Here is a 20,376-nt window from a genome sequence, read left to right on the forward strand (position 1 = left end):
TATCTAAATGGGAAAATGTTCAAATGTCAGAGGTGCAGAGGGACTTGGGCATTCTCACGCAAGATTCCCAAAAGGTTCATTTATACAGGTTGAGTTTGTGGTAAAGAAGGCAAATGCAATGTTGGCATTTATTTCAAGGGAAATAGAATATAAAAGCATGGAGATAGTGCTGAGCAACACAGAGAATTGTGGAGGAACTCAGCAGCATCTAGGAAAAGAGTACAGTCGATGTTTTGGACTGAAATCCTTCAGCAGGACTGGAGAAAAAAGCTGAGGAGTAGATTTTAAGGTTGAGAGATTTCCTGGTGGTGGCTGATGGAGAAACAGCAATCTGCCGTTGCTCCAACTCTAATTATCTTACTATTTCCAACCTGTCTTGAAACTTCTTTTTTAAGTGTGATATTTTTTCATTATGGCTACATTAAGGGGTGGCAGAGGTACTAAAAAGGATGATCCCCCTGCTTCTTTGGATTCTATTATGGATTTGCTGAAAAGTCATACACGAGAAGCCTCTGAGAAGTTTCAAAAATTCAGCTCTGAATTTAAACAAATAGATGTAAATTGGATTCTATTCAGCAAACTCTTAATGAACACGATAAACGTATAAAAAATAATGAAGCAACTTTGTCATCTCTGGAAATGGAAATGGATGAATTGCAAAAGCTTTGTGAAAAACAATCTAAGTCCAACGAAAAGTTAAGACAGAAGATTCAACATAGAACATAGAAGTAGAAGAAACAACCTATGGGTTCTGGGTCTCGAAGAATTAACCAAAGGTAATCACCCTATGGAATTCTTTGCAAACTTTCTGCAAGAATTATTTCAAGAAATTTTGGTGTCTTTGCCTATGATTGATCGAGTACACAGGTCTCCCATGTTTAGACCTCCTACCAGAGATAGACCAAGATCAGTAATAATTTGTTTTCATAAATTATTAATACGGGAACTGTTAATACGCAAATCTCGTTGAAGAGGCATGATTGACTATCATGGTTGCAAGATTAGAATTGTTGAAGATTACTCACCTGAGGTTATGCAGGAACTTGCTAATTTCAAAGAAGTTATGTCCGAGGTTTTTAACAAGGGTTTCAAGCCCTCTCTTCGCTACCCAGCTCGACTCAGAATCAGACTTAAAAATGGATCTTTTGAATGGTTTCATTCGACTGCTGAAGCACAAAGGTTTTTAAAATCCAAAGGCTAGCTGCTTAGTTTGTCCTTACATGAAGACACAAGATTAAATAAGAAACTTTTAATTTGTAAATCCCATCAAAGGGGCATGATTCGTTATAGGGTGGAATATTAAGATTCTCAAAGACTGTTCACTTGAGGTTTTGCAGGAATGTGCTAAGTTTAAACAAGCTTTGTTGGAATTTTTTTAACAAGGGCTTTAACCTGTCCCTTGGCTACCCAGTTTGACTGAGAATCTCATTAAATATGCATCCTTCAAATGGTTTTGTTTGAATGCTGAAGCATAAAGCTTTATTTAATTTGAAAGCTAACTGCTTAGCCTGTTTTTTCATGAAGATATAAGATTAAATGTTTAATGTCTTTCTGTATCTTTTACATTTGGTAAACCTTTGTAACTAATTTCCTTCTGTTTCTTTTTTAATACTGTATTTTTGATATACAAGAATTGAATTCCTTGTTTGGATATTGATTAGTCTAGGTTGGAATATAAATAACCTTGAAACTAATTGGAGCAATCACCAGGTTTTTTGAGGGTTGTCCATAGTTGTAGATGCCGGCTTTCTATTGGTCGGTCTTCCTTCTTTGGGAGGTGGGCGGGGGTATGTTTTTTTTCTCAGAAGCTATTATCGAATTTTTTTAGCCAACTTGTTGCCGGGTTACCATTTCTCAAGGTTTATGGATTGGTTTTAACTTACATTTTAACCCTTCCTTTAAATAATATTAAAAGTGGACCAAACTATTAATTTACTCAGTTTTAACATGGAAGGGTTAAATCACCGTTAAACATAATAAGATTTTTGCTTATTATTTTTTACAATAAACTCACAAATGCAAAGATGATAACCATATATAACCATATAACAATCACAGCATGGAAACAGGCCATCTCAGCCCTCCTAGTCCGTGCCGAACTCTTAATCTCACCTAGTCCCACCTACCCGCACTCAGCTCATAACCCTCCACTCCTTTCCTGTCCATATACCTATCCAATTTTACCTTAAATGACACAACTGAACTGGCCTCTACTACTTCTACAGGAAGCTCATTCCACACAGCTATCACTCTCTGAGTAAAGAAATACACCCTCGTGTTTCCCTTAAACTTCTGCCCCCTAACTCTCAAATCATGTCCTCTCGTTTGAATCTCCCCTACTCTCAATGGAAACAGCCTATTCACGTCAACTCTATCTATTCCTCTCAAAATTTTAAATACCTCGATCAAATCCCCCCTCAACCTTCTACGCTCCAATGAATAGAGACATAACTTGTTCAACCTTTCTCTGTAACTTAAGTGCTGAAACCCAGGTAACATCCTAGTAAATCGTCTCTGCACTCTCTCTAATTTATTGATATCTTTCCTATAATTCGATGACCAGAACTGCACACAATATTCTAAATTTGGCCTTACCCATGCCTTGTACAATTTTAACATTACATTCCAACTTCTGTACTCAATGCTTTGATTTATAAAGGCCAGCTTTCCAAAAGCCTTCTTCACCACCCTATCTACATGAGACTCCACCTTCAGGGAACTATGCACTGTCATTCCTAGATCTCTCTGTTCCTCTGCATTCCTCAATGCCCTACCATTTACCCTGTATGTTCTATTTGGATTATTTCTGCCAAAATGTACAACCTCACACTTCTCAGCATTAAACTCCATCTGCCAACGTTCAGCCCATTCTTCTAACCGGCATAAATCTCCCTGCAGGCTTTGAAAATCCACTTCATTATCCACAACACCTCCTACCTTAGTATCATCGGCATACTTACTAATCCAATTTACCACCCCATCATCCAGATCATTTATGTATATTACAAACAACATTGGGCCCAAAACAGATCCCTGAGGCACCCCGCTAGTCACCGGCCTCCATCCCGATAAACAATTATCCACCACTACTCTCTGGCATCTCCCATCTAGCCACTGTTGAATCTATTTTATTACTGCAGCATTAATACCTAACGACTGAACCTTCTTAACTAACCTTCCATGTGGAACTTTGTCAAAGGCTTTGCTGAAGTCCATATAGACTACATCCTCTGCCTTACCCTCATCAACATTCCTCGTAACTTCTTCAAAAAATTCAATAAGGTTTGTCAAACGTGACCTTCCACGCACAAATCCATGCTGGCTATTCCTAATCAGATCCTGTCTATCCAGATAATTATTAATACTATGTCTAAGAATACTTTCCATTAATTTACCCACCACTGATGTCAAACTGACAGGTTTATAATTGCTAGGCTTACTTCTAGAACTCTTTTTAAACAATGGAACCACATGAGCAATACGCCAATCCTCCGGCGCAATCCCTGTTTCTAATGACAGCTTAAAGATCTCCGTCAGAGCTCCTGCTATTTCTACACAAACTTCCCTCAAGGTCCTGGGGATAAGCTACATTTTTTTAGCCGTTGGAACGGACTTTGTTTTCATTCATCTTTTCAGGTCAAATCTAGAGGAGCTTCGATTCTTATAAATAATAGACTTTCCTTTGTCCAACATAAAGTAGTGTCTAATACTAATGGATGTTTTGTTATAGTTTCAGCAAAACTAGATAATAAATTAATAGTATTTGCCAATGTGTATGCCCCACATGTAGATGAACCGGGATTCTTTGAGTGTTCTCTTTTCGTTTTCACCAGATCTGAGTCTTTATTCCTTAGTGATGGGAGGAGATTTTAACTGCTGGCTAGACCCAATTTTAGACTGATCATCTTCTAAACCAGCATCTCTTAATAAATCAACTTTGTTTATTCAATCTTTTTTATTGAAATGTGGCATTGTTGATATTTGGCGTTTCTTACATCCTTTAGATAGGGAGTACTTGTTTTTTCCCATGTTCATCATACATATTCCAGGATTAAGTATTTTTTATTGATAATCAAATGATTTCATCAGTTCATTCCTGTGAATATAAATAAATTGCTGTTTCCGATCATGTTCCTGTGTTTCTATCTTTAAATCTCCCTGGTCTTCCTCAAACAAACAGATTTTGCTGTTTTAATACAACTTTGTTATCTGATAAGGAATTTTTAAAATTTCTAGTGAGGCATTAAACCCTAACCCTAATGCGAGGCATATTATTTTGTTTTTTGAAGAGAATATAAAGGAAAAAAATTCCAATCTTATTGTATGGAATACTTTCAAGGCCTATATTAGAGGACAAATTGTTTCTTATACTGCGAGTGTTAAGAATAAAGCTAATAAAGAAAGAATTGAATTAGCCAATCAATTGAAACAATTAGATCAAAAATATGCTATAGCTCCAGATCCTGTTTTATATAAGACGTGTTGAAGTTAAAACGAAATATGATCTTCTGTTAATATATCCAATTGAAACTCAACTTCCTAAAGATAAAACTCAATTTTACATTCACAGAGATAAATCAGGCAAAGTATTGGCCAACCAATTAAAAACTTCTATAGTTAAATGACAAATTAAAGAAATTTGCAAAACTAATCGTGATAGGACAACTGATCACTCAGAAATAAATGATACCTTTAGAGAATTCTAAACTTTATAGTTCTGATTCCCCTAAAGATGGTGCTGTAATGAATAATTTTCTAGATCAATTAAATATCCCTGCACTTTCAATAGACAATAGACAATAGGTGCCGAAGTAGACCGTTCAGCCCTTCGAGCCTGCACTGCCATTCTGAGATCATGGCTGATCATCTTCTATCAATACCTGGTTCCTGCCTTGTCCCCATATTCCTTGATTCCCCTATCCATAAGATACCTATCTAGCTCCTTCTTGAAAGCATCCAGAGAATTGGCCTCCACTACCTTCCGAGACAGTGCATTCCAGACCCCCACAACTCTCTGGGAGAAGAAATTTTTCCTTAACTCTGTCCTAAATGACCTACCCCTTATTCTCAAACCATGCCCTCTGGTACTGGACTCTCCCAGCATCTGAAACATATTTCCTGCCTCTATCTTGTCCAATCCCTTAATAATCTTATATGTTTCAATCAGATCCCCTCTCATTCTCCTTAATTCCCGTGTTTACAAGCCCAGTCTGTCTAACCTCTCTGTGTAAGACAGTCCTGACATCCCAGGAATTAACGTTGTGAATCTACGCTGCATTTCCTCTACAGCCAGGATGTCCTTCCTTAACCCTGGAGACCAAAACTGTACACAATACTCCAGGTGTGGTCTCACCAGGGCTCTGTACAAATACAAGAGGATTTCCTTGCTCTTGTACTCAATTCCCTTTGTAATAAAGACCAACATTCCATTAGCCTTCTTCACTGCCTGCTGCACTTTCTGCTGATGATTGTAAACAGATGGATCAACCCATTCCTTATGAGGAAATTGCCGAGGCTATACATTCATTACACTCGGGGAAGGCTCCGAATCCAGATAGGTTTTCTGGAGAATTTTATAAGGCTTTTTCTTCATTAATTATACCACAGTGTTACAACTGTGCCCCAACTCTGAGGGGCCAAAGGGTACAAAGTAGCCCCCTCCTTTTTGAGAATCGCAAGATCGCTATTAATGCAGGTCTGGGATCCAGGAAATGAGAGAGAGACACACAGAATCCACAAGGGGTTTGGAATGCCCTGGACCCTCAGCGATACAAAGCCACGGAAAACAGCCATTGTTTCTTGGAGACGGAATTGTGTATTGAGTACTGTACTATTTATTTGAAGCCCTCAGGGAATGAACAAAGTGGGCTGGTTGAGGGATGGCATCATTCCAACCTGATTGACATCTGAGACCCTGTGAGTAAGGATAAAAGAAGGTCTGGGGGACAACCCCTTTAGACGCACCAGGAGAAACGCTAGAAATCCCATGACAGCGTTTAATAGCGACAGCCGGTGGGGCCCGCGTCCGTCCATTCCCATTGCCCAGGATTGGCGGGACTGACCACAGAAGATGGCTTACCTAAAAGGAAAAGGACACCAACGACATTTCGAAGGATCGACATCATTAAAAGGAAAAAACTCTGGCAAGTTCCAAAAGCTGTCTCTCTTGACTCCAACCAAAGGCTGCAGCCTGAATGAACTAAAGTGACTTTTATATTTCCATCAGACAATACATTATCCCTTAGACAACGATAGAGCTATTTCTTATTGATTATTATTATACCCGTGCTTTTAAATTTAGTATTGACGACGTATATTAGCTGTATGTTTGCATTGATATTATTTTTGTGTATTTTTATCAATAAATACTGTTAAAAATAGTACCATCAGACTTCAATGGACCTCTCTATCTTTGCTGGTAAGTGACCCTGTTACGGGGTACGTAACAACTTGGGGGTCTCGTCTCGGGATTTGATACCAAATTGGGAGGCCAGTGAATCAGGCTTGTAAGTCCAAAATTGGATCTGGTACGTGGGTAGCCAGATGGGAAACCAGCAAAGATGGACGTGGATGAATTTATAGAAAACCCGACTCTGAGGTGTTAGAGTCTGGACGCTAGAGACGGCCACCAAATCGGACTTGATAAATATGGCGAAGGGACTAAACCTCGCAGAGGTGAGGTTGTCAATGAAAAAGCGGGAGGTGCGAAGGGCCATAACTCAGTATTATATTGGGAAGAATGTGCTTGCAGCTGAGGTATTGGAAAATATCCCTGAACAGGTACCAGCTAGTGGGATGGCTCAGTTAGAGTTGGAGAAATTAAAATTGGAAAATGCAATTAAGTTAAAGCAGCTGGACGCAGCTGAGAGAGAGAAAGAAAGGGCGAACAAACAAAGGGAGCATGCGCTCCAGCTAAAGGAATTAGAGGCAAAAAAAGGGCAGGACAAAGCTGAGAAGCAAAGGGAGCATGAAATTCAGGTAAAACAGCTGGAAGCAGCTGAGAAAGAGAAACAGAGGCAACATGACTTGGATATGGAGAAGTTAAGGCAAGAGCAAAGAGTTCAAGGGTCAGACCGAGAGGAGCAGTTTAATGTTAGTCAGGAGTTGATGTTAGTACCTCTGTTCAAGGAGACGGATGTTGATAGTTATTTCTTGCTTTTTGAAAAGGTGGCAGTGAATCAGAAGTGGCCCAAAGAGCAGTGGGTGGCATTGTTACAAAGTGTGTTAAAAGGGAAAGCACAACGGGCATATGCGGCGTTGTCCCTGGAGGAGGAAGAGGTGGAGAATTATGGCAAAGTAAAGGAGGCCATGCTTTGAACTTACGAATTGGTACCTGAAGTGTATAGACAAAAGTTCAGAAATTTAAAGAAAGGGTGGAATCAGACGTACACCGAGTTTGCCTATGAGAAGGGTGTGCTCTTGGACCGTTGGTGTACCGCAGAAATAGTGGAAGAGAATTTTTGGCGTCTCAGGAAGTTAATTCTGATTGAGGAATTTAAAAGTTTCGGAGGATATCCGGATGAGAAGCCGAATAAGTCCATCTCAGAATTTGCTAGGTTCGCAGATGAATATGCTCTAACTCACAAGACAAAGTTCTCCTCGAATAAAAGTTCCCAGAGAGACCGTGGGAACGATCAAGAAAGTCCGCCGGCCGAGGCAGAGGTCCCGCCAGGAGCTAGTGGTAAGATTGAGGAGGAGAAGCAGGACGGCCAGAGATTTCCGGGCTTGACCTGTTTTAATTGTGGAAAGGGGGGACATATTGCATCTCGGTGCTTTGCTCCGAGGAAGGAGACAGGAAAATGGAAAGCCGCAGTCCCTATAGGATGTGCCGCGGTAATCAGTAAATCGACAAGCGAGCCCCAGGTAGACAGAGTACGAGAAGGGTCTGAGACTTGTCTGTCACACGGAACCATGTCTGTGAGAGAGGGAGACCCACCAGTTCCCGTGCAGATCTGGAGAGACACGGGGGCTGAACTGTCATTGATTAGCAGTAAGGTACTGGATTTTGGTCACAAGATGGGAATGGTAGCTGTGAAAGGTATAGGAAAAGGGACAGAAATGGCGCCCTTGCATAGGATCATTATGAATTGTGAGCTGGTATCTGGACCAGTTGAAATGGGGGTGCGATCATTATTCCAGAGAACTGACGCGGACGTCCTTCTGGGTAATGATTTAGCCGGTGGTAAGGTTTGCTCAGTAATGAAGCTGACGAGACAGCCGGTGGAGGTCCCACCCCTAGATTCCAAGATCTATCCCGCATGCGCGATCACTCGCAGCATGTCGAGAAAGGCAGCTGAGAACAAGAGCAGTTTAAATCCGGCCAGTATTGATTTGGCCGAGATGTTTTTACCGACCCTGTACCACGAGGGTTTAGAGGATGGTAAAACGAAGAGTAGTAAAGTGAAAGAGAGTAAGGGAGAGGAGGTAGACCTGCCCTTAGCAAGGAGAAAAGTTCTAGAGGCATGAAATAAAGATGAGAAACAGATAAAGCTGTTAAAAGGTCCAGAGTTGGACATGGATGATCTGTCTGGTTTGGCAGAACTGTTTGTAGAAGTTGAAAATTCTAAAGGTGTTCCCGATAATGAAATGAGGGCAGTCCTAGATGAAAAGGGTGCCCTTGCCTTGAAGAAGTCGGCTGGGGTGGCAGATGAGGTTGTTTCAGCCCGCGAGGTTGAGTTTACTCCAGGAGGGAGTTACCCAGAGAGTAGCTGGGAGGATCAGGGGAATTTAGAATTTGAACAGGGTACGGGTGTTGAAAGCCTGGAAGAGGCAAATGTCCCGTTTGAGTGTGTCCAAGATGTGGATACACGTGGTACTGAACCTAGTAATGGAGCTCAGAAAAAGTCTGAGGTATTTGATTCAATTCAAAAGGAATGCAGTCCTTGTGGGTCAGATGGACTTGGTTCAGTGAAGAAAGGGTTAACCTTGGTAATAGTGGGAAGTGAGAGTTCCCAAGTGTTTGTGCTCGAATGTGTGTTAAAAGTTAGTGAGGAGATAATGGGTGGTGAGGTGAATATTATTATTGAAGGAAAAGGGAAAAGTGTAGTTTCCAAATCGAATGAAGAGAATTTGAAGTCTGGACTGATGTCAGAAGCAGCAACCAGGCTACAGAGACAATGGCTTGGTACCCCAAAGCCTGTGAATCAATTACAGGTTGAGTTGGAAGGTAAAGGGGCCCCACACACTATTATTCCAGAGTGTGGTGTGAATCCGCAGAATTCAAAATGCTGTTTGAATAAAGAGGGATCGCTGGCATTGAGAACTAATAGCCTGAAGGGTCCTGAAGAGAAAACTAGCAACTTGCGAAAAATTAAAGAATTGTGTGGAAATTCGAAAGATGGTCTAAGTTTGGAATACATTGTTGATAAAATAACCCCTATGAAAGGAGCGGGCGAAAGCCTATTTCGCCAGGGTGCACAAGCTCACCACATGGGAATTTACCGGAAAAGAGGCGAGGGTTAATGGGACATCATTTTTAAATAGCAGAAGCCAGTTTTAAGGGATTTCGACAAAGCATGTGAATAATAAAGACAACCCCCATGGAAGCTTGACTGTTAAGTTTGAAAGTAACATAAAGATTAGTATTTTGCATGAACTTTTGTAGTATACACGTAAGCTAAGATCACAACTCTTTAGTTGTTGTTTGCTGAAGGAAAGAAATAAAAATAGGTGGTTATTAAATTGAAGTCTGATGCTACAAGACTTTAGTAAGGTACAAGATGTTAAGGTATTAAAGGAAGTGACAATGTAATCGTTAACTGTTTAGATGCCGAATTGAATGTATAACTGTATCACTCTGTAGTGAAAAAAAAGCTTTTGTATTGTGTTAAGATTCTAAAATCCTGTAAGACTCTGTATTACTTCGTCTTTTACCGATGGAAAAAAAAGCGTTGAAGAAAGGGGGTGTTACGACTGTGCCCCAACTCTGAGGGGCCAAAGGGTACAAAGTAGCCCCCTCCTTTTTGAGAATCGCAAGATTGATATTAATGCGGGTCAGGGACCCAGGAAATGAGAGAGAGACACAAAGAATCCACAAGGGGTTTGGAATGCCCTGGACCCTCAGCCACAGAAAGCCACGGAAAATGGCCATTGTCTCTTGGAGACGGAATTGTGTATTGAGTACCGTACTATTTATTTGAAGCCCTCAGGGAATGAATAAAGTGGGCTGGTTGAGGGATGGCATCATTCCAACCTGATTGACATCTGAGACCCTGTGAGTAAGGATAAAAGAGGGTCTGGGGAACAACCCCTTTAGACGCACCAGGAGAAACGCTAGAAATCCAGCGACAGCCGGTGGGGCCCGCGTGCGTCCATTCCCGTTGCCCGGGATTGGCGGGACTGACCACAGAAGATGGCTTAGCTAAAAGGAAAAGGACACCAACGACATTTCGAAGGATCAACATCATTAAAAGGAAAAACTCTGGCAAGTTCCAAAAGCTGTCTCTCTTGACTCCAACCAAAGGCTGCAGCCTGAATGAACTAAAGTGACTTTTATATTTCCGTTGGACAATACATTATCCCCTAGGCAACAATAGAGCTATTTCTTATTGATAATTATTATACCCGCGCTTTTAGATTTAGTATTGATGACTTATATTAGCTGTATGTTTGCATTGATATTATTTTTGTGTATTTTTATCAATAAATACTGTTAAAAATAGTACCATCAGACTTCAACGGACCTCTCTATCTTTGCTGGTAAGTGACCCAGTTACGGGGTACGTAACAACAGTTGTACTGCAATTATACAGCAGTTTGGATTCTTTCAAATTGGGTAGCTTGTCTCAATCTTTCTATGAAGCCTCTATTTCACTTATCCTAAAGAAGAACAAGGACCCAACTGAATGATCTTCATATAGGCCAATTTCATTACTCAATTTTGAAACTAAAATCCTTTCTAAAGTTCTGGCTCATAGGATTGAAAATATTCTACCTTCTATTATTTCTGATGATCAGACTGGATTCATTAAAAACCAACATTCCCATTTTAATATATGCTGTGTATTAAATGTTACTTACTCTCCCTCCCAGGAGATATTGAATGTGTGATATCCTTAGATGCTGAGAAGGCCTTCCATCAGGTTGAATGGAACTATTTAGTTAAAACCTTAGAAAAATTTAATTTTGTACCAGATTTTATTCAATGGATTAAATTACTTTATCTATCTCCTCCTGCTCAGGTTCTTACTAATCTTCAAAATTCCAAACCAGTTAAACTTCATTGCAGAACCAGACAAGGCTGTGCATTGAGCCCTTTGTTCTTTGATCTAGCTTTAGAACCCCTTGCCATTGCTTTTCAAGAATCTAATGATATTTTAAGGAGAGGCATTACTCACAAAATTTTGCTTTACGCTGATGATATATTGCTGTTTATGTCTAATGTTGAGACCTTATTACTTTGTGTACTTTCTTTACTCTCCCGTTTTAGCCAGTTTTCAGGATATAAATTGAACCTACATAAGAGTGAATTATTTCCTTTAAATAATTTGGTATCAATTAATACAAATCTCCCTTTTAAAGTTGTAAGGAATCAATTTACTTATTTGAGTGTAACAGTCACTAAGAATTGCAAACACCTGTTTAAAGAAAACTTTCTTACTTTATTGAATCACGTAAAAAGGATATCATTAAATTGTCACCTCTTTCAATATCATTGATTGGACAAATTAATTCTATCAAAATGAATATTCTACCTAAATTTATATATCTTTTTCAGGCTTTACCTGTTTTTATTCCTAAATCCTTTTTTGACTCTCTTGATTCTATTTTATCCTTTTAGATATGGAAAAATAAACATCCTCGTTTAAATAAAGTTCATCTTCAAAAATCTAAGAATTCTGGAGGTTTAGCCTTACCTAATTTTAGGTTTTATTATTGGGCAGTTAATATGCAATATCTTACTTTTTGGCTATATTATATTAATTGTGTAGATTGTCAGGTATGGGTCTCTTTAGAAACTAACTCTGTTAATAAATTTTCCATTATTTCTCTTCTTGGATCCTCACTTCCTTTATTTGTAAGTAAACTAACCGATAATTTAATAGTTAAACATACTCTGATGATCTGGATACAATTTAGGAAACACTTTGGTTTATTGAGATTTTCCCTTTCAAGTCCCATTTATTCTAATTTTTTTTCAAACCCTCCATGACTGATTTAGTTTTTAAAGAATGGGACAGGTTGATTATTAAATGTTTTGGGGATCTGTTTGTTGGAGGAAACCTTTTTTCATTTGAGCAATTGTCAGCCAAATATAGCTTACCCAAAACTCACTTTTTTTAGATATTTACAAATCAGAGACTTCTTAAGATCTCAATTATGCACATTTCCTATAAGCTCAGATAAGAACTTACTAGATGTAATTTTTAGTTTGACACCTTTTCATAATTGTTCTTTCTTTTTTTATATCTTTTTATTAATTTTAAGAAAAACATAGATGAAATATGAATACAAAGCGTTTGAGAATACATAATTAATAGTTTAAATAGACAGATATATAATAATCAATATATAAGGCCTCCCAAACTCACAGTATTTATGTAAAAGAGACAAAAAAAAGAAAAAAAACCCAAAAAAAGAGAAAAAACACTAACCAACATGGGCCAATATATAATGTTAAATACATAGAGTAGTGCCAATAACTCCGAACCTCCATCCAAATAATTAAGGATAATAAAAGTAAGGTTTAGGAAAAGACAATTTAACATATGAAAATGTTGAATAAATGGTCTCCAAGTTTCTTCAAATTTAACTGAAGAATCAAAAACCACGCTTCTAATTTTTTCTAAACTCAAACAAGAGATAGTTTGAGAAAACCACTGAAATACAGTTGGAGGATTAATTTCTTTCCAATTCAATAAAATAGATCTTCTAGCCATTAATGTAACAAATGCAATCATTGAGATGAAGCGGATTAATGGTTATTATCCATCATTGGTAAACCGAAAATTGCAGTAAAAGGATGCGGTTGAAAATTGATATTTAAAACTCTTGAAATAATACTGAAAATATCTTTCCAATAATTTTGTAAACAAGGACAAGACCAGAACATATGAGTCAATGAAGCAACATCAGAATGACATCTGTCGCAGGTTGAATTAACATGAGAATAAAATCGAGCCAGTTTATCCTTAGACATATGAGCTCTATGTACAACCTTAAATTGTATTAGGGCATGTTTAGCACAAATAGAGGATGAATTTACTAATAATAAAAATTTTTTCCCATTGCTCAGTGGATATAGGACAATGCAACTCTTCTTGCTATTCCTTCTTAATTTTTCTGATACATCTGGCTGTAAATTCATGATCATCTTATAAATGATGGTTACTAAACCCTTTTGATAAGGATTAAGGGCTAAAATTCTTTCTGTAATGTCCAATGGACGTTCTTTCGAAAAAGACTGTAACTCATTATACAAAAAATTTCTAACTTGTAAATATCTAAAAAAATGGGTTTTAGGTAAATTATATTTATTAGATAGCTGTTCAAAGGACATAACGTTATCATCCAGAAACAGATCACGAAAACATGTTATACCTTTTGTTTTCCATAAAAGAAAAGCTTGATCCATAGATGAAGGCCGAAAAAAATAGTTAGATATTATAGGACATGATAAAATAAATTTATTCAAACCAAAAAATTTACGAAATTGAAACCAAATTTGTAATGTATATCTGACTATGGGATTAGTTATCTGTTTATTCAATTTGAATAAAGAAAAAGGAAGTGAAGATCCTAAGATTGAAATCAGTGAAAAATCTTGCACAGATTTACATTCCAAATTTACCCATTGTGGGCAAGTAGCTATAGTCAATTCTTGTGTCCAGAATATTAAATACCGTATATTAACTGCCCAATAGTAAAATCTTAAGTTTGGTAGAGCCAAGCCGCCCTCCTTCTTAGGCTTCTGTAAATATTTTTTGCCTAATCTAGGATTTTTATTCTGCCACAAGTAAGAAGATATTTTGGAGTCAATAGTATCAAAGAAAGATTTAGGAATAAAAATTGGTAATGCTTGAAATAAATATTAAAATTTAGGTAGTATCATCATCTTAATAGCATTAAATCTGCCAACCAATGACAAAGATAGTGGAGACCACCTAATAGCAAGTTGCTTAATTTGATCAATTAAAGGTAAAAAATTAACCTTAAATAAATCTTTATGTTTTTAGTAATTTTAATACCTAAGTAAATAAAATAATCTGTAACAATTTTATATGGTAAATGTTTATAAATTGGAACTTGCATATTTAATAGAAATTGTTCACTCTTGTTAAAATTCAATTTATAACCAGAAAAGTTACTAAATTGAGCAAGCAAAGACAAAATAGCAGGAATAGATCTTTCAGGGTCAGATATATATAATAACAAATCATCGGCATATAATGATACTTTATACGTCCTCTCCCCACGGGTAATACCCAGAATATTGGGTGATTCACGAATAGCTATAGCCAAAGGTTCTAAAGTGATGTCAAATAGTAAAGGATTTAAAGGGCAACCTTGCCTTGTACCAGGAAAGAACTGAAAAAAAGGAGATCTTTGATTATTGGTAAAAACCGAAGCTAAGGGTTTATGGTATATTAATTTAATCCATGATATAAATTTTGAACTAAAATTAAAATTGTTGCATTGTATTAAATAAATATGGCCATTCAACTCTATCAAATGTTTTTTCAGCATCTAAAGAAATGACACATTCTGGATTTTAGATGAAGAAGTATAAATAATATTAATTAATTTTCTAATGTTAAAAGATGAATAGCGATTTTTAATAAATCCAGTCTGATCTTCAAAAATAATTCAAGGTAATATATTTTCTAATCTAATGGCCAAAATTTTACTAAAAATCTTAAACTCCGTATTCAACAAAGATATAGGCCGATAGGATGCGCATTCAGTAGGGTCTTTATCTTTTTTAAGAATTAAAGAAATAGAAGCTTCATAAAAAGATTGTGGTAATTTGCCTATACTTAATGCATCTTTAAAAATTTTACAAAGCCAAGGAGAAAGTATAGAAGAAAAAGATTTTAAAAATTCTGTGGAAAAACCATCTGGACCAGAAGCTTTACCAGAATTCATTGAAAAAATAGCCTTTTCTATTTCAGACTCCGTAATAGGTGTATCTAAAAATATGTTATCCTCAACAGTTACTTTTGGAATATTCAATTTCCTTAAAAATTCATTTACTATAGAAAAATCCTTAGTGAATTCTGATTGATATAAGGAATTATAAAAATCTTGAAAGGCTTTATTTATCTCTTTGTGGTCAATCGTCAGAGTACCATGTTGTTTACGAATCCCAGTAATCTGTCATTTATCCGAAACAATTTTCAATTGATTAGCCAATAATTTACCAGACTTATCTCCATATATATAGAATTGGGTTTTTGATTTAATTAACTGACTTTCAATCGAAGAGGATAATAATAAACTATGCTCCATTTGAAGTTCCACTCTTTCTTTATAAAGTTCTTTACTAGGGGTCATTGAATAAATCTTATCAATTGCCTTGATTTTATCAACTAATGTTAATATTTTAGAATTAGTTTGTTTCTTAACTCCAGCAAAGTATGAAATAATCTGTCCACGAATATATGCTTTAAAAGTATCCCATAAAAATTCCACTAGAGATCTCTGCTGTAGAATTTGTTGAGAAAAACAAATCAATTTGTTGTTTAATAAAGTTAACAAAGTCTAAATCCTGCAATAAAATAGGATTAAACCTCCAAAATTTAGCATTGATATATGAATCTGTTATTTTAATAGATAACTTCAGAGGTGCATGATCAGATATGGTAATAGAGTCATATTTACAATCAGTAACATCTGTAAGTAAATGGTGATCAATGAAAAAGTAATCAATTCTTGAGTAATTATGATAAACATGGGAAAAATATGAGAACTCTTTGTCATTAGGGTGTAGAGAACCCCAAATTTCACAAATAGCTGAATCAATCATAAAAGAGTTAATAAGAGAAGCCGACTTATTCGGAAGAATTTGGGTGGGCTTAGATCTATCCATCAAAGGGTTTAAACAACAGTTAAAATCCCCACCCATTATCAATCTATATTGATTCAGATTAGGAAAGGATGTAAATAAGCATTTAAAAAATTCAGGACAATCAGTATTTGGAGCATAAACATTAACTAAAACAACTTTTTGATTAAAAAGTAGACCAGTAATAAGCAAAAATCTACCTTGTGGATCCGAAATTGTTTCATGATGTATAAAAGAAGTCGATGAGTCTATAAAAATGGAAACACCTCTTACTTTGGCTTGCGAATTTGAGTGATACTGTTGTCCCTCCCAAAACCTAAAAAAACGTTGACTATCCACCTTCCTTACATGAGTCTCCTGCACAAAAATAACATTGGCATTCATTCTATGGAATACTTTGGATATTTTTTTCCATTTCATCAGATGATTTAAACCATTAGTATTCCAAGAAACAAAATTAATAATCCTATCCATATTGACAATATTTATTACATTTAACACATAAGTTTAAAAAAAAAGTGAACTCATGAACCCAGAAGAAGGAAGTGAGTTCAAGGAGAAACCAGAAGTCACGGCACTGCAACCATTTTTGTAGTTTCATATAAGCCCATGAAATAAAACTAAGCAAAAAGCAAGCAAAAAGAAAAAAAAGAAAAGGAAAAATCCCCCTCCCTCCACCCTCAAAACCCCAGGAGAAAAGCCAAAAAGAGGCAAGCAGGCAATCTAACACTAAAATTACCCCTGTGTCTCAAGACGGCAACTCAGACAAAAAAAAATTGGAAAAAAAATACAAACAACCCATAATATAAGAAAGGGTTAGTATTAGGGTAATATAAAATTAGTATTACATATATAACAAAAGGGTAAAAAAATAATTAAATTGATAAACCCCATAAATGAATAATACTAAATTGGTATTTTAAATGAGAGTTTAAAACTTTCAAACACATCAAAACGGATATGGCGTTCCAAGAACTAAAGTCTGTCGGGAAGAAGAAACGCCATTTTATTTTTTTATCTTAATATTTAAATGTTAAAAATATAAAAAAGCATATACAAACATAAAAAACCCTAGTAAGTTATTTTCAAAGCTAATAGATTAATAATATAAAAAGAAATAATAAAGTCAGAATAAATAAAAAAAGAACTTTTACCGAATATAAAAAATATATGTAAGCCATACCCCAAAAAAAACATCATTCTGTAAAAGATCCAAATCTATAAACTAATTATTACATTAGTCAACCCGATAGAGTGTCATTGTTCCAAAAAGCTTTGAGCATCCGCTGGAGATTTAAACAGCTGAAAAGTTCCATCTTCAAAAGTAACTCTCAAGTGTGCTGGAAATAACAGCGCTTGCTTGTAGCCTTTCTGGTGAATTTTTGACATAACCAGTCTAAAAGCCATTCTTGCCCTTAAAACGTCAGGGCTATAATCTTCCAAAATATGAAATTTAAATTCTTGAAAGCTAATCATACCCTTTTATCGGGCCGCCCGAATCAGACGCTCTTTGGTATGAGGGTAATGGATCCGGAGAATTACATGTCATGGTTTCAAATTTGAATCAGAACGAAAATGAGAGACAAGGTGTGCACGGTCGATTATTGGAAGAGAGTCCAGTACTTCTGAACCAAAGATATCCATTAGAAATTTAGAAAAGAAAACGGTAAGATCACCGCTCTCAAATTTTTCCGGAATCCTAATTAACCGAAGATTTTGTCTTCGAGAGCAATTTTCAAGATCAGTAATATTAGGTTTATAACGATCCATCTGTTGAGAAGTCGAGTTTTGCTCTTGTTGCAAAGTTTCAATTATACGATCTTTCTTGCAAGCGGCTTCTTCAAGAGCCAAAATACTTGCTTGTTGTTTTTGTAATTCCAGTGTAAGTGTTTGAAGTTTTTCTTCGAATGACTTTAAACGCTCATCAAACGCAGAGAGCTTTACGGTTATTTTTCTCTCCAGTCCTTCAAATTTATCTTCTATAAGCTTTGCAATTGTTTCTAAAGCTATCGGTTCTTTCGTCTGTTTCGATTCTTTTGCTTTAGACATTTTAGCGAGTTGAAAATAGTTCAAATAGTTAAAAAGAAAAATTCTGTATGTTTAGACCCCTTTATAATAAGTATAAAAAGATCATTTAAGGGGTGTTTGTAGGTTAAAAAGACGTAAAAGGTTTGGAGCAAAGCCTAACAGCGGTTTACTCCATAAGCACCATCTTGAGACCTCTCCATAATTGTTCAATATCTAATATTTATGGTATGTTGCTGGAGACGAGGAATGTTCCTTTAGACAAAATTAAGAATCTCTGGGAACAAGATTTACAGACATCAATATCTGAGGAAACTTGCAATGAAATTTTAAACTGGTTAATACTTCATCACTATGAGCTCGTCATTCCCTCATACAATTTAAGGTGGTACACAGAGCTCATATGACTAAGGATAAGCTTTCTCATTTTATTTGTATATATCTCCCTGCTGTGACAGATGTAATAATGGAGAATCTTCATTAATTCATATGTTTTGGACTTGTCCGGATCTTGAAAAATATTGGAAGGAAGTTTTTCAAACTTTTTCCTTACTTTTTAAAGTCAATTTTAAGCCTAACCCTCTGATGGCCCCATTTGGTGTTGTTGCAGGACAGGATATTGAGCTGAAGGCATCCGATTTACATATTTTGGCCTTTAGCTCTCTTATAGCTAGGAGGGTACTTTTGTTTAAATGGAAAGATGTTTTTCCTCCTACTCATGCTCAATGGTTATGCAACGTTATATCATGTTTAGATATAGAGAAGATTCGTTGTTCAATTTCTGAATCTCATCAAGACTTTCAAACATTGTGGGGACCTTTTCTGAATTATTTTCAAAACCTTCAATTCGATGTTTAAGCAACACACACAAAATGCTGGTGGAATGCAGCAGGCCAGGCAGCATCTATAGAAAGAAGCACTGTGGATGTTTCAGGCCAAGACATCAACAGTGTTTCTTCCTATAGATGTTACCCGGCCTGCTGCGTTCCACCAGCAATTTGTATGTGTTGTTTGAATTTCCAGCATCTGCAGATTTCCTCATGATTTGTTGTTTAAACTCAGATTTTGGCTATTATTAACTTTTCTTATATGAGAAGGTATTTTACCTTTTTTCTCCTTAATAAACAGCTTTGGTCTTGGTAGGGATTAGGTTCTTTTTTTGTAATAAATTAGTATATCTCAATATAACTCTTGATTAACTTACATGAATATGGGGTAATGAGATCGTTATTATGAACAGATATAATGTAACTGATAGTTTTTTAAAATATTGTTTCACCTTTTATATACTTTCTTGTACTCCGTATTCTTCTATGTAGAAACTAATAAAAATATTGGAAAAAAATTGGGGGCAGGAGAGAGAGAAATACAAGTTGATAGTGTGTTACAATATGTGTCTGGCAACAATAAACATAGAATTGAGTCAGGTTTTTTATAAACAAATTAACATTTTATTAAACACTGCTTAACAAAAATGAGAAACAAACAAACAACTTACTTAACTGGAAGTTAACTGCTATATGGCAAGTCCAAATGATTTATACAGTCAATTAGGAGAGACTTTCCTGAAGTAACGAATTCCTCGACAACATGACGTTACTGCTAATCCCAGCCAAAATAACTTGTCCAAAGGATTCACAACGAAGGAAATGAAAACGGTTTAAAGGAACTGACCTTTTTCTTGGCAAATGAACACTGCACAACCCTTTCTACTCTTACAGGTAGGGGTTATCTCAGATGCAGGTCACTATTTCCTGAATGAAGATCCAATAAGGTCGATCCTGTATTAAATCACCAAATGACACCAACTTCGCTTGATCCTTTGGGTTCCCGTACTTCAGTAAAGTCTCCAATACTTAGACCTTAAAATTAAATCAAGGATACATCAAACATAACTGGCAGCGATTAGCAAAACTGCCAGCTCAGCGATTCTGTTCCTTACAGTAGAAAGTAAAACACCACTTTAAAACGAAACTGCGTCATGAGACAAATACGCAGCATAACAGAGTAACTGATGAATTGAACAACGACTCAACACAAAACTCCCGTATCACAGCAGGCTTTCCCGTTTTATACCTGTTGAAAACATGTCATCAAGTGACCTCACACTGGTGGGAAATTACATCACCCCACCATCACAAGACCATTATGTCATGCTCACCAGATACTCAAATACATCATAGTCATAAGACAGTCACAAGATACCCACGGGGTATGTAACAGGTGAAACCTGGACAGAAGAGATGAAATAAAGAGCTGGGAAGTTAATTGGTGAAAGAGACAGAAGACCATGGAAGGAAGAAAAGGAGGAGGAGCAGCAGAGGGAGGTATTGGGCAGGCAAGAAGAT

The 20,376-nt window shown here is 36.5% G+C and overlaps 1 long non-coding RNA gene across 2 annotated transcripts; it reads right to left on the bottom strand.

The window, feature by feature from the left end:
- Nucleotides 1–1,069: 1,069 nt before the first annotated feature.
- On the bottom strand, nt 1,070–19,416 carry LOC132380267 (uncharacterized). Of its 2 annotated transcripts, none has more exons than XR_009507717.1 (3): nt 19,308–19,416; nt 16,204–16,251; nt 1,070–1,166 (listed from the first exon to the last, which is right to left on the bottom strand). It is a non-coding gene; the product is annotated as an uncharacterized LOC132380267 (long non-coding RNA). The 2 variants fall into 2 exon arrangements; XR_009507718.1 differs by lacking the exon at nt 1,070–1,166 and adding an exon at nt 5,856–6,079 and having other exon boundaries at nt 16,204–16,360; nt 19,308–19,401.
- Between the last annotated feature and the right edge of the window lie 960 nt (nt 19,417–20,376).

This window comes from Hypanus sabinus, chromosome 23 (genome assembly GCF_030144855.1).
Source record: "Hypanus sabinus isolate sHypSab1 chromosome 23, sHypSab1.hap1, whole genome shotgun sequence".
Taxonomy (NCBI): domain Eukaryota; kingdom Metazoa; phylum Chordata; class Chondrichthyes; order Myliobatiformes; family Dasyatidae; genus Hypanus; species Hypanus sabinus.